We start from the raw sequence: 13360 nt of genomic DNA, 5'->3' as shown, positions 1-13360 counted from the left end.
GAGTCCATATAAACTTATCAGAGCTGCAAAATAGACTTTCTGGTCAAGCTATGTTTAAGTAACATCATCTCGAAATAATGCAGTTCAATCAACGCATAAACCCTTCCAAACTGGCTCTTAATTTGTACTTTTATTTGTTAATTGATTAATTGTGACTGCCAAGTCCTAGACTTAGACTTGATAAAAGGTTCTTGGAATCCAGACCCTAGAAAGAGACACTTGGACCGCTTAGTAACTAATTTTATATTATTTAGGGGTCCAATTGGACTTGACGTACATCAGTCCAAAAATATGGGTTTGGACTGCTGTACGTTTGACATAAAGCCCAAAAATATCTCCTCATTGAAAGATAAATTTAAATTGATCCAAAAAAATTGAACGTTGAATTCGTAGGGCTTGTTGTATTGAGAATTGACCACATACCACTCGGGTCACTCTGTATGTCTCATCATAGTTTTGTATTGGGAATATTTCCCCATGAAATAAAGTATAGAAGTGTGGAGATGTTCTCGATGCAAGGCTATAAAGACTATTCGAACAGTGTTTGAATGGAACTTGCACTAATTGAAGCCAATCTCCACTAAAAGCGCTCTCTCTTTCTTCTTTCTCGACTTCACATCTACACCCCACAAGGGGGTGCCCCACAATGTGCCACAGCACACCCCAGCCTTGTATTGAGAATATCTCCCAATGACAGTACAGGAAATGATGAGATATCATCGAGAAATATTCCCAATATAAGACCGGGATGTGCTGTGGGGCGCAGGTGTGAACTCTCCCCTCTCTCATTGAACAATTGAGCAATGTGGACCCAATCCTACAAATAATTAGAATGGATAAGGCAGATCCAGATGAAACAGTCAACTACTGTCTAGAAAGATAAGTTAGGATTCATATTATGAGATTTTTGGTAAAAGTTGTAGTGCCAACTACTGTCCTAACATGGGACCAACAATGTAAGACAATAAGTTCAAGGAAAATTGATATAAATCTCACAAATACAATAGCAACACTAAATGTAAGGTTGAAATAGACACAAATAAGGTATAAATATATAACAACTGCATATTTTAATGATACAAAGGAAGAAACAAATTACAACTATTATAATGGGATATACATATATGTCATACAATTTTATCGATAAGTGTTTTGTAAATTATAAATATATTGTTATTTAATATAAATTAAAATGTCAATTAATCATTTATAAAAAATCTAGTATTAACTTAAAAATATAGCGTATATGTTAAGATTTCTAAGATACACACTATATGCAAATTTTGATACAAATATGGATTTAATAGATTATTATTCATTTCATTAAAATTTGTAAAACACTAATTTTGAAAATTATTCTTTTTTATTTTTAGTTAAACAAAATTATATATTATTAATCATTTGGATTACATGTAAATGCTAAATTATATAAAAGTTATTTTATTTCTTTTATTAGTATGAGATGCCGAGTTGGTCTAGTGGTCTAAGAGCATACTTTAAATGTAGGTGATATGGGTTCAAACTTCAAATAGTGCATCCCTATGAGATAGTGCTGTTGCTAGAGAAGGTGAGTATTGTTGTTGTTGAGGAACACAATCAAGGTAAAATGGTCTAAAAAATATTAAAAATGATAGTTTTGGCATTTAAAGTGAAGTTCAGGTAAAATGGTGGGTACTAAATTAGTAGTTTTCGAGAGTTCAGGTATTGCAATGGCACTGAAGTTCAAGTACTAAATTGAAACTAGACCTAAAGTACATGGTACTAAAATGCAATTTACCCTTAATTTAATGATGAATATGGATGCCACATATCCAATCGCACACCCTTCCAAGACAACTTGTCCCTTCACAAGAAGAAACAAGGTGTTTGTTCGGGACCATTGTTGTTGCTCCAGAAAATAGCGTCACATCAGTGCCATGTAGGAAAAAAGGGTGCTGTAGAAAACAGACATCTGTTTGGAACTGTTTTTCCATAGAAAACGGTGCTCCAAGCCACGCCTTGGAAGTTGGGAAGGCATGGCTTGGAGCAACGCCAAATTTAGTGTTTCCTAGAGCTTCAGCTTGTTGCTGCCAACATGGTAGTGATGTGGCAGTAGACAATGGGTAGAAGTGCAGAAAACGTTTCTGGAGCATTGGTACCAAACAGAAAAAGTTGTTGCTCCAGAAAATGTCCTACCTGGCAGCAACGATTCCAAACAAAAAAGGCACAATTTTCTCGTAAAACGATACTCCAAGCCACACATCAATAGCACTGCTGCAAATACAGCATCGATGCCAAATATATACACAAAACCAACGGAAAACAAGATGTAATGTGCAAAATCTGAATCATGACTTTTGAATTTTGATATTTAATTTTTAAATCCAACAGTTAAAGACTTGATTGGTTGTGATCAAGAGACATAATTTATAATTTAAATGTTAATAATCATTAATTATTAATGGAGGAACAAAGGTAAGCTTCATCAGTGGTGATGGGAGGTGGGATGTGATAGATGTGATACTTCTTGTCGGACATGGCCGGTATTGAGATCAGAGTCGCTCGGCTGTCTCAAATCAGTGAATGAGGAGGATTAATGGAGGAACGAAGGATAGTGTATGTTTTAATTGTAAGTGTTTGTTTGTCGATTGTTAGTAGTCAACTAGTACACATGATCTCAAAAAGAATAAAAGGAAATGGCGTGGTTGGAACGGTTAATAAAAAGGACTACAATGTGTGGTCATTGTGGAGAAGAAATGAATAAAAATTGGCTGGCACCTTTCAATTTTCATCTGTGCTTGTCAAAGACTATAAGGTGTTTGAAAGGTTAATTAGTCTGCCGTGTTGGACATTTTGATGCCAACACATTTTAAATACTAAAGTGGAAGCTTCCCGTTTGGGAGGCATTTCACGCAGAGGCTTCTGGCTAATGTTTAAAAACTGATCCAGAATCGGAATAGCTTTGTTCACTGGTTTTTGGATTAGTGGTTTCACTGTTCCGCTTGAAAAAAAAATAAAAATAAAAATAAATTATAATAAAAATTGGTCAAATTTATTGTTGTTTGGGTCAAATTGGTCAAAACTGTTGTTCAACGATTTTTAACCAAAGAATGAGTGGATAAAAATGGAATCAGTTGTTTGGATGGTTTTCAGGCAGAATGATGGTACAATCGTTCGAATCAGCAATGGTTCAGAAACCATACTTTTAGTATGATATGAGCTGAGGAATTCAGAATGTGAGTCCAAATAGGTGGTGTTTGGTATCGTGGTTATCCATGATATATTGTGTTTCAAAACACACTACAGTCATTTTCATCGTTTGCTTCAGTGTGGTGTGGACCGAACCACAATATCTCGTGGAACAGTCCACACTATATCCCAAAATCTCTTCCACAGGTAAGAATCGTGGAATGCTCCACGCCATGGTGAAAAACTCTAAAGCCATTGATTCCCTACTTCGCATCATTATTCCATCCTAATAAATATTATTGTTGTAGCTCTTTTTTTTCAGGAAACCATTGTAGCTCTTGCTCTCCCATCAGTCTGCCTTGCCACTGGAAGAAGGTGGCCAACACCAGTCAAAGTTACCCCAGTTCATTGAACATCTGTTCATCAACTATTTGAATAGATTGTTTATCTGTATTTTTTTGTCACATATGTTTATTTGGGACTGAACCACTGTTATCTTATGTCAATACATTGAACAATCGGCCTGTTCTGACAAAAAAAAATGAAAAAGATAAAAAGTAGTCAAAACTATTGAACAATTCAACCACCTAGGTCAGCGGTTTGCTAATCAAATCAACGTTTTTTGGCCAAAATTCAGTTTTGGAAAAAAACGGAACTAGTCACCTTACCGGTTCCTAGTTTTTTCGGTCTGACCGTTCAAACCAAATGGTCAACCCGTTCTGATAGAAAAAAAAATAAAAAAAAAAACAAATAATGGTCAAAACCGTTGAACGGTTCGAGCAAGGTTCGAAGTGTCAACATGTATCGGCCCGTATCGGATGATACATATCATTCCAAGACCTCTCCGATACGCCCCTATAGTGGGTGCATTGGGGGTTTGACTGGTTCAGGGGGTGGAGGAGCCCTAAACTAGCCCCCTAAACTGGTTTTGAAAAAATAAAAAAAGTAAAAAAAAAGGTATCGATTCGATCGATACGCCGATAGAACCTTAACAATTCAACTGCTCGGGTCAACGGTTTGTTGACCAAGTCAACATTTTATGGCCAAAATCCGGTTTTGACGAAAAATGAAACCGGTTCCGGTTTTTCTAGTTTGACTGTTCAAACCGAATGATTAGCCCGTTTTGAAAAAAATAAAATAAAAAACAGTTAAAACCATTGAACGGTTTGAATGGTTCAACCGCCTGAGTCAGCAGTTTGTTGATCAAATCAAAGTTTTTCTGGCCAAAATCCAATTTTGGCAAAAAACGGAACCGGTCACCTGATCGATTCCCAATTTTTCCGGTGCGATCGTTTGATCCGGTCCGGTTTTGAAAACCATGGAAAAAGTAATAACATTTAATTGGATAAATGTATATTTTATTATTTATTATTTTACATAAATAAATAGTAGTAGTGTCAAATTGTCAATAACTTCATAAAACAATGTTTTGAATATTATTAGTCATGGTTAATTATTAGTAATTAGTGACAATATTATTAGTTATTATCAAATATTATAAATATTATTATTAATATTGTTAAATATTGTTAACATTATTTTATTATTCATTAATTATTAATATTAATAATTATTTTTTAATTATTATTACTAATTTTAGTTAATATTAATATCATTATTTGCTATTAAATATTATTAATATTATTGTTAGTATTATTAATTATTAATAATATTATTTTTATTAATTATTATTTTTTTTGTAATTTATTAATGTTTTTCTATTATATATATTACTAAAAAAATAAAATATTTTGTTTTAATGATTAATGACATAAATAATCTCATATATTGTAGTTGAGATGCATGGAATCAAACACAAGATGTGGACAGAAATGTGACACACTTTGCAGAACACCCATTAAGGTGTGGTATGGATCAGTACACACATTTTTGTTCATGGTGCAGAACAACTATTCTGTTGGGGTGTGATGTGTTTTCATCCCCACCACACCTATGGTGTGGATGAGATGAAAACACACCACCCAATTTCTCATCTACGTTATAGAACACTCCCATAGACTTATCAAGTAACCAGAGCTGCAAAATAGACTTTTTGGTCAAGCTATGTTTAGATAACATCTCGGAATAATGCAGTTCAATCAATGTAGAAGCCCTTCCAAACAGGCTCCTAATTTCTATTTTTATTTATTTATTGATTAATTGTGATTGCCAAATCCTAGACTTAGACTTGATAAAAGGTTCTCGGAATCCAGACCCGGGACCGGATCTGCTCCTCAACTTGGCACCTTACAGGCACCTCACACGCACATCCTACCATGCATTGGGAACATCTCCCATACTTGTTGGTTATTATTCCTGGGAGATGCTCCCAATGCACGGTGGATGAGACTGTGAGTCGCCGATTTGTGAGGAGCAGATCCCGCTTCTCCAGACCCTAGAAAGAGACACTTGGACCGCCTAGTAACTAATTTTAGTATTAGACTATTAGTTATGGGTCCAATTGGACTTGACGTACAGCAGTCCAAACCCATATCTCCTCACTTAGGCGGGAGGGACCTAGGGCTAAATTCAGTCCAAATTATCATAATTTACTCAAATCAAACCCTGCCATACAAATAATACAATGGTTGCATAATATAGACCACCCGGAAAGGTTTGTATACTTTACATCCATTCCTTTTTTGGATTTTGAGATGGGAAAATTGGTTAATGGGGTTTTAGTTCTTATTGACTAAGATATCTATATTCTTTTTTTAGATTTACGTAAAATTCTTGAAAATTTTATTTTCTCTAGTAATTAGTTTTCGTACCTAAAAGAAAAATTACTAACATTTGAATGGGACAAAATTACTCTTTTCAATAATGACTTTTATGACTAAATTAAACGGTCCTTGTCTTTTTTACCTAAAAAATAAAAGAATATAAATAAATTAATTAATTTATCCGGATAACTTCCCAAGAAAAGGGCCTTTGTAGGACTTAACTATGAGATGCCACGAAATATATCGATTTCCGTCTCCATCTTTTATGTAGTTTAACAAACTTGACCCAGTGCAGCCCAAGCCCAGACTGATAGCCCATACTAGCTCTTGAATATATGATACAGTTAACTTATCCCAGCGAGTCTATTTTGGTTTGATGGGGCGGTATTCTCTGTTATGAGCTTTTTGTCCCCACCAAGTCAATGAATTGGTAGGGTTTGTTGTATTGAGAATTGGCCAATCTTGCCTAACGTCACTAAAAGCTCTCTCTATCTCATTCAATCCATTGAACAATTGAACAATGTGGACCCAATCCAGATCAAACAGTCAACAATAGCGGAAGAAAAAAAATAATAAAAATTTCTAACACTAAACTCGAGTTGGAGTGTAGGGCCTCATTTTTAGAGAACGCCTAGAAAGACAAGTTAGGATTCGTATTATGAGATTTTTGGTAAAAGTTGTAGTGCCAACTACTGTCCCAACATGGGACAATAAGATAGATCAAGTAGCAACACTAAATTTAAGGTTGAAACTAGCAATGTTTAATTGGCATTAGATGACATGTGAAAGGATATAAATACCCTTCAAGTTTTGAATAAGTAAGAGAAGCATAATTTTGAAATGGCCAAAATGGCCATGTTTAAATTCCTTTTCATTGTGATTAGGCACCACTGTTCACTTTATTCCCTAACCTTACTTTCTGCCAAAGAACTATTGCTTCCCGCCAAAGAAATTACATGTGAAAACATTACCTAAGAAGACAATATCATTGTCAAAGAAGAGGCATTTAGACTATCGTTGTTGTAATCCTTTTTTCAGTTATTAAACCCATAACAAATGTAGGTTTAGACTACCACTATTGCTAGAGAAGGTGAGTAATTCTTGCTGTTGTTGAGGTAGACAATTGAGGTAAAATGGTCTAAAAAATATTAAAAATGATAGTTTTGGCATTTAAAAAAATAAGTCGCATGTGATACAAATAACTGATGGGCTTTTAATGGTGGGTATTAAATTAGCAGTTACGGGGGTTCAGATATTGCAATGGCATTGAAGTTCAGGTACTAAAGTGAAATTAGCCCCAAAGCATAGGGTACTAATATGCAATTTACCCTTGATTTAATGATGAATATAGATGCCACATGTCCCATCGCACACCCTTCCAACACAACTAGAGCATGCAACTTGTCCCTTCACAAGAGGAAACAAGATGTATGTGCAAAACCAGTGGGAAACAATGGGAAACAAGATGTATGGGCAAAATCTCACAGGGAGACCATTGAGAGGCTGAATCATGACCTTTGATATTTAGGCTGTGTTTGGCAACGATGCAAATGGAGTGTAAATCCTAGTTCAGGGTAAATTTGCACTCTGGTTCACTTTTGATTGAGAGGTTGAATCATGACCTTTGATATTTATGCTGTGTTTGGAAACGATGCAAATGGAGTGTAAATCCTAGTTCAGGGTAAATTTGTCAGTGCAAAAGTAACCCAATTTTATAATTTATATGAACCGTTTTACACTCTACATATTTGCAATCACACTTATTTGCGTCATTTCCAAACGCAGCCTTGATTTATAATCCAACAATTATAACTTGATCAAGTGTGATCAAGAGACACAATTTAAATGTTAATAATCATTAATTATTAAAACAATTAACTAATAATGAACACCTATTTAATTCAATTTTGAGACTCCATAATTAGCGAAAATGGTGTAAGTCAAGATAGTTTTGCACAACTTTATTGTTTCGTCGAAAGTTTTCTTAGAGATTCTTCAACTTTATTAGTTATAGTTTCTCACTTGGGGTTTTATTGTATCCTAGAAACAAATTTGCCTAGAACCCAACAACAAAACTTAATTTATCAAGTGGGAGCAAATAGTGTCCTAATGACAATATCTTTAAATACTCCTCAAAACTTCACCTCCAATTTCCAAAGATTAAATCTGCAATAGAGTGAGACCCCAAACTTGTTACTTCTTTATTATTATTATTATCCACTTATTACTAATAAAGCTCCGTCCAATTTCATTCTTCTCTTTTATTTCTTTTGCGCAATTTTTTTTTTTCATTTTTCTTTCTTCCTATTTGAGCTACATATTGATATCATAGGTACATCAAAGGGGGTGGGGACTAGCAAGATAGGCTTAACCGTTGTTCCATTACTTTTCGTGTGGGAGTAGAATAAATGTGTAATCTCTTGTTATGTTGGAAGTGTGTTGGAAGCATTTGTATTAGGAGCAGATTTAGACTCATAAGGTAGTGCAGAATATGTGAAAACAATAGAATGAACAACAACCATATTGTTTATTCTAAGAGGGTGTTTTGTAATGTGGATAAGAAATTGGTGGGTGTGAATTGGTTCACACTACACCACCGTTTTAGAGACTAATCCACACTACACCATAGTCTATAGTTGTTATGAATTATGAACAAATTATGTGCATTGAAACAATTTACACCCATTGGGGCATTCTATAGGTGTGGTGTGAACTAGTCTACACCATACCTTCTGATTTCATGCATCTCACACAACTTGTGAGATGATCTATACAATTGATCATGAAAGAAAAATTCTTACAGTTTAAACCCAAAATAAATTACAAAAAGGAATTAGTAAATTCATATTAATAAAAAAAATATTTACATTAATAGAACATGGTAATAAAAATAATTTTAAAAATATTATAAAAATTAAATTTATATTGATAATTTTTTTAAAATTTAATAAAAGTATCTTGTAAAATTATTGAAATATTTAAAATTATAAAAAATAAAAAACTTATTAAAAATTAACATAAAAGCATAAAAAGAATATTTATGAACAAAATGAGCAATAAAAATACTGGTTCACATAAGCATAACATCAAAATGTTGGTTCCACTGGTCATACATACTAGTGTATGGATAAACCACAAAAAAAAACCAAAATTACAACTAATATTTAAACAAAAATAACTAAACCACTATAGTATGACAAATATGAAGAGTGGTGCAAAGTATATTAAATCCACAACATGCAAGAAACACAATGTTTGATTTGCGATATTTGGCATGCCTTTATACAATATGATGCCCTATGTGTTGATCAAGGGTTGTATAATCACTGTGTGGGGCTAAGTAAGCATCATATTTAGTAAATTCATCTACCTAGTTAAATGAATTTGGGAATTTGTCCATAATTGGCATTGGTTCTTTTCAATGACTAGTTTTATTGGTCCCTTATCACATGAGCACATAGCTATATGTATATGTCCGTCCATACCTATATCAATTTATCAGTTCAAAGACAAGTATGAGATATAATTAATTCACAGAAGTAATGAAAAACAGCTATGATATGTACCACAAGAAAGTTCAAAATCTTAGAAACATCTCTAAATACATTAACCATATTATCTACAATTAAAATTAAAATCAAAACTCTGATTAGTGTTGCTCATACATCCTATCTAGGGATGAAAATTTTCCCCATTTCCCCGATCCCCATGGGGATCCACCCCGAGTGGGGCGGGGATGGGGATGATTTTCCCCCTGCGGGGACGGGGATAGGGAAATCTTCATCCCTGTTAGCGGGGACGGGGCAAGGACGGGGAGAGCACTCCCCACCCCATGGGATCCCCACTAATATATATGTATATATGTATGCATACATTATATATATATATATATATATATATATATGTACACATACATCTATATATTACTCATTTTAAAAATATGGTTGAATCTTTTCTAATAGGATTGTAAATTTTAATTATTTTAATTTTATTTTTTAAATAAAATAAAAAAAAAAACAAAAACAAAATGGTTAACATTATAAAAAATCACGGGGAGTGGAGATCCCCGTGGAGATGGGGATAACCTTGTCCCCGTTAGTGGGGACGGGGACGGGAACGGGGACAGGGATGGGGATTTTTGTGGGGACATGGATGGAGAGAGGCTCCCCATCCCTGCCCCGCCCCATTGCCATTCCTAATCTTATTTGCCATATTGTCTTTAAGACTAGCTTTTTGTATCTCTATTTGTTCATTCTCCTCAGTAGAATCATTTTTATGGGCTTTATTTGCATGCTCGCTAGTTATATCTTCCATTGCCCATTTTTTGATGTCTTTATCATGAAAAGCCTCTTTCCTAATAAAATTATATGTGATGAAGCATGCCATTTACGATGTATTGTTACATCCATAAATCGAATGATGGCAAATTTCCTTCAAGATCCCAAAACACCTCTCTATAACATTCTTCAGTAATGAGTGCCTATGGTTAAATAATTCCTTCTTTGATTGGAATCTTCTTCTCTGTCCTCTAAAGACATTCAATTGATATCATTTCATGGAATAAGGTATTAGATATCTAGGCCCATTGGGAAATTTAGAATCCACAAGATATACTTCACTACAGAAAGCCATATACAATCATGTACATTAGATGTCAATAAACATGTTAAATAGACATATAAATTATAAATTTTGGAATCTATTACCTGTGGAAGGATGTAGAAATTCTGAATGTGGTCGAGAAATAGCTTCTATAAAGACCTTTGAGTCATGTGCAAATCCTTCCTACCCTACATAAACAATGGTAAACTATAATTTGGATGAACATATCATTAACACATTTGTGGTGTATTGCAGCTTCCTTCAACTATATGTGATTTTCCCATCCGAAGGAACCTTTGCACTTACCATCAATTGTCCCAACACAATCCCATGTGGGCATATATATGGTCAATGTATGAATATCATATGACATATATAGATATATAAGATACTGATGGAATACTTGAAACCATGTGTGATATTTTGAAGTCTAACATGCGGTTGCACCTTTTCAAATGATGGTCGAATCAATTCTCTCCTGAGCTTACAAATTACTTTGTAATACCTCCTAAAATGAGCACTAATAGTACTTTTAAAATGTTGGAACCTACCTACAATTATATGATATCTTTCATTGTTACCAATGATCAAAAGGAAAATAACAAGTGATTTCTCAATTGTTATATTTAGACAGTTTGTTAAAAGGACATTGATGAGGGCAGATTTGGCCCTCTAATGACATTGACACGTGGCATCTCGGAACAACTAGGTGACATTTGGAACCACTTAGGCAACAACTTGCCTTAGCCAAGATGATGGTGTCCCATCTGGCGACCTGGCACAGGCGCCGACTTGGCGACCTACGAGACGTGCTCACCGACAAATTCAGCATTCATATCCCAACACTCCCACGATCCTTGAAATTTGGCCCACGTACCGAACGATCTAGAGGGTGGTCAACGTGCATGGCAGTTGCCTCCGGGAATCTTGGACCACTTAGGCGACCTCTCGGATATGGTGCGTGGAGCCCACGCCAAACAATGCCTATATAAAGGCACCAACCCCAATGACATGAGGGGGGGCAAGTAAGCATATTCTAGCTCATACTTTGTAATTTTTAGCTCGCAATCTACTATGAGAATACTGACTTAAGCATCGGAGCGACCCCGCCGGGTTAGCCACCTCGGGTCCTCTAACATTGATTCCTTGTAGGTCTCTAAAGAATTACGAAGCTCAACAATCAATCCAGCTCGGCGGTTTGGTCAGCTCAACACCTAGCCTGCCCCCAGCTCGGCCTGGTCAGCTCGTCACCTAATATGCAGCTTAGCCCTCTGGTCAACTCGGCACCTAATAGGCAGCTCAACCCTCTAGTCCTAACCTGCCTAGCTCGGCCCAATTAGTTTGGCACCTAACTTGCCCAGCTCAGCCCAGTCAGTTCGGCACCTAACCTGCCCAGCTCGGCTCAGTCAGCTCGGCACCTGATCTGCCCCCTGGTCAGCTCGGCATCCAGGTCCTCACCTAGTAAAATTCTCCATTTTGGCCCCTGAGTTATCGACCACTTGGAAGCATACCAAATGACGAGGTACTTACCCAAAACTTGATTCATCAATTAGCACCGTCTGTGGGAAACGCTACAAAAAGCTAAGTTCTCATCCTCTAAAAGGCTAAGTCCTCTTCTTCCAGAAAGCTAAGTTCTCACCTTTTAGTAACTAAAACTCTCACTTTCTAGTTTCCAATTTTTATCAACTCAAAGACTACAGGAAGTTGATGGCCAACAGACTAAGCAGCTCTGCCGACTTTATTTCAACTTGGATAAAGCCTCATCAGTCCTCTTCGCGAGGTACCCTCTACAAGATGAGCTCTTCGTGGCTTCCGCAGAAGTTGGCGGCCAATGGACTGCACGGATGCCCCTGCCGATTGAGCCTTCCAAGGCTCCCGTGCAAGCTGGTGACAAAAAGTCAGTAGTGCAACCCCCATAGGTCGAGCTCCCAGTAGATTCTTGTAGGAGTGGGTGATCGGCGTCACTAACGAGGCTGATGCAGCGTAGCCGTAGCTCTAAAGTGTCGGATTGATAAAAGACCTCGGCACCACATAAGACTCAATCACCTCTTCGGCATGGGCAAAATCAAGGAGAGTGGACTACGAGTCGCTCCTAGAGCCTAAGGGCTAAAGTGCCGAACTGATAAAAGACTTCGGCACCACATAAGACCCAGTTGCCTCTTTGGCATGGGCAAAATCAAGGGTAAGGAGAGTAGACTGCGAGTCGCTCCCAGAGCCTAAGGGCTAAAGCAGTTCGTATTCAACATGAGAAAATAAAGGAAAGACTAGTTTGCTCTCAGCACCATGATGGATGCAAACTTGATTTCTTCACAACCGACCTCCACCTCGGTTGCAAGCTCCGCATCAAACTCACTGGCAAGGGACAGCTCGAAGAACGTTGCGTCGAAGTCTACCTAGGTGGAGCGACTTGATAAAGTAGTCACACAGAACCCTCTCTTAAGGACGGCATGATGAGCTTCACTCTTGAGGTACCTAGCCAGATCGCAGAACCTCTCGATGGTCACATCCCTAATAATGTAGATGTCCTCGGGGTACCTGCTCCACCTCTCTTCGAGCAGACGAATTTGCTCCCGTGCCCCGAAAATAAAGATGGCGAGGTCCTGCACAAGGCTGCAAACACTTGGACTTTTCCGACCTGAGAAGCAAATTGGATCGATGCTTACAAGCTCATCGAATTAGTCATTCCAGGCCAAAAGGAGCAATCTACTCCCTTCGTCGAGTTACTTTCAGCTCGGGAGTGGGGGACAATTGATGAGGGCGGATTTGACCCTCCAATGACATTGTGACACGCGGCATCTCGAAACAACTAGGTGACATCCAGAACCATTTAGGCAACAACTTGCCTTAGCCAAGATGATGGTGTCCCA

The sequence above is a fragment of the Nelumbo nucifera genome, chromosome 7 (genome assembly GCF_055504915.1).
Source record: "Nelumbo nucifera cultivar China Antique chromosome 7, China Antique-T2T, whole genome shotgun sequence".
NCBI classification, from domain to species: domain Eukaryota; kingdom Viridiplantae; phylum Streptophyta; class Magnoliopsida; order Proteales; family Nelumbonaceae; genus Nelumbo; species Nelumbo nucifera.
This window is presented reverse-complemented; position numbering follows the sequence as displayed.